This window comes from Calidris pugnax, unplaced genomic scaffold (genome assembly GCF_001431845.1).
Source record: "Calidris pugnax isolate Ruff unplaced genomic scaffold, ASM143184v1 scaffold42, whole genome shotgun sequence".
NCBI lineage: Eukaryota > Metazoa > Chordata > Aves > Charadriiformes > Scolopacidae > Calidris > Calidris pugnax.
In genome coordinates, this window is record NW_015090920.1 from 16,587,972 (window position 1) to 16,591,014 (window position 3,043).

Consider the following 3,043-nt stretch of genomic DNA (forward strand, 5'->3'; position numbering starts at 1 on the left):
GAACCTCACCCAGTCCAGCAGTGAGTGGCTTGGTGGCATGGAGGGAATCTTATTCTCATGACTCGGAGACATCCGTCAGTCACACCTCCCAGGACCATTCCTCAGAGCCCAGTCTTGGGACAGAAACTCCTTCAACCAGACTCATTCTTTGCTGTCTGTGCTAGCACTGCTTCTGTCGTGATTGGCTTGGAAGGAACAATCTCCTTTAAATTTTTTTTGAAGGAACAGTCTCCCTTAATTTTTTTTTTTTGAAGGAATAGTTTCCTTAAATTTTTCAGCTGCACTGAACTTTATAAAGCTGCTATCTTCTTGGGCTTAGATTTGTGTGTCAAATATGTATGTCTCAGAAACAGAAAGGTCAGACATCAGCCTGACCTGAAATAACTAGAAAAGGGCATGTTTAACAGCCCCTACCTTGGCCGAAGATAACTGCAGATGAGCCTTCAGCTAAAGTCATCCTCTCCGCATATGTTTGATTGAGTTAATTTTATGGTCTTAATACACGCAAAGACTGCATAACAAGTACTAAAAATATATCATTTCCTAATGATATAATAAATTCAATTTTAACTACTGTATATTTGAATTAATGTATTCACCACACTCAACTTTAAATGCCTATGAATGTTCTGTAGTTTTTTTTTTTTTTCCCCAAGGGAAAAGTCCTTCCTCCAGCTTTTACAACTCTTCTGTTCCTTTCACCAAGGATCCTGAATGGGCTGTATAAAACATGAGTGTCTGCAAATATTTTCTTAAGGGGAATATTAATAGCACATTATCTTCCAAGGCCTCTTTACTTGAAGGTCAGCAGAGTATTTTGCTGGCATAAGCCTGCTTTTGTTTTTACAAAAGTGGAAAAAAAAAAAAAAGGATAAAATAAAAAGTGAAATAAATAAGGCGGTGGCCAGCAGGGATTGGTATGGCTAATGGCGCGCTTGCAGAAGGCAGCACTGGAAATGGAATGCAATGATCTCCTGCTCTCTGCTAATAGCTGTGCTCTTAGGGAGGGAAACTCTGTTGCATCCACGTAATGATAGATTATTCTTTCTTCTTCTACTATTCAAACAATCTTAATTCCAGACTCTCTTTTAGATGGTTCTGTAGTTCTGCTCACCTACATTGGTCATGTGCTTGTACTCAGGAACAATTCCCTTTAGTCAGCCTTCTGCCAATCGGAATGTTTTGAATGTGTTGGAAATATTTTGATTATAAAGGCAAAATCATGTATGGCAAGTTACAGAAAGCTATATGTGGATATCATAACGTGTGGATTATATTGTAAGTGTAGTGTGATAGCTGCTGTTTGGTATCTTTAAAACAAACAAACAAAATAATTAATTAGAAATATATTTAACCACTAGAAAATATGTATATGTTTGATCAGATGAATTTCGTGTGATGCTGTAATGTTTGTCTGGGTCCATGGTGCTATTACAGCTTATATTAAAAGGACATCATATTTTGTTTGCCATTTTGCAGTAGATGGATTAAAGGCAAAATAGCATTACTAATCCAATTTTCATTTTACCATTTATAGTTTTAGGTTTCTATATGCATTCTTTTGGTCTTGTAAACGTTGGGAAAATGCAGGATTAAAAAAATTGAATAGAAAATTCTTTTAAAGGGAATGACATTTCAATAGATGAAAAATTTCTTCAGTGTAAGGTTTTGGAGGGTTAGGTTTTTTGTTCTTTTGGGGGTGGGTTTTTTTGTTTGTTTGGGTTTTTTTAAGAGCTTGAGTTAACATGCTGTGAAGTTTCTCTGATTTCAGAAGAAGGTGTTCTACCTCAGGAGTTAAACTCTGTAGGTTTTACAATGCAGATGTAATTTTATCAATAGCACTTTCCAGTGTGGACAAGCCCTTAGGGTAGCACATAAAAATCACTAAATCCACTTTTACTTCCATGTTCTCCCTGCTGCAGCATTGTAAACTGCAGCACAATGCTTAGTTATTTCTGAATAGCTCTTTTATCAGTGGCAATTTTAGAGTGTTCACCTTAGGTTGCATAAAATCGGTTAGATTTGACCCAAATTAAAGTTCCCTGAAGACAGCGTGACTTTATATTTTTCTCTCTAGAAGAAGGACACCAAGTGCTGTTACGAACTGAATGACATTTTTGCAGACATCTAGGCAGGCAAAATCCACACACTTGCATTAGGCAATGTTATTGAAGGTAATTAAAGTGTGTAAGCCAACATTTGATGTCTAATATGCACTCTATAGATATCAGTCAAGGAGCTGCTTCGTGTCTGCTCAATTCATTTAGTGCATGGAAGCTTCTTTGAAGGAGAAGGAAGGTGTACCTGGGAGAAAAATATTAACTCTGGGAACCATTAAATTGACTGTCGTGCCGCCCTGTCTCTTCTGACACAGTAATAAAGTTAAGAAGTTTTCATTAGAGAAGCTGCTCCAGTAGTTGTGCTCCCTGCTCCCTACCCATCCAAAAATATTCTTGTGTTCTACAGAAGGCTGTTTCGAGGCGGTATTACTCAAGCCATGGGGAGCAAAGGGAACTTTTAAGAGTATATTGAACTTTCAGTACTAGAATCCATCAGATTTTAAGAGAGAGAGATGGAGGTGTTCCTGTGGAAGGGATACCAGCCGGCCTGTCTGTTCCCAGGTCCCAGACGGAGCTGGGATTTCATCCCAGTGGCTGTTTAAGAGTTAATGCTTTATAAAATCTAGTTTGTCTAAAAGTTGTTCCTGTCATGATGACTCATGTTAGACAGGTCAAACCTGCACCTTTACTGCAGTTTAGCCTCATCACGCATGAATGTTAAGTTTCTGCTTGCTTCAGTGTCTTTCGGGACTGGGGTGAAGTTGTGTTTTGCAACTGCAGCACATTTCATACTTTAACCCAAATTTTCAAAAATGATAGGACTTTGAAAAGGCGCATTCCTCCCATTTGCCACAGCCTGACCAGAATTGGAGGGTTTGGGCTTCAGGACTGGTTTGTGGCTGAAAACAAATCCGGTACGTTCATACCTTCCAGATGTTTGCGGTGATTTCAGAAAACACTTAAAAACAATCAATATTTCGGGG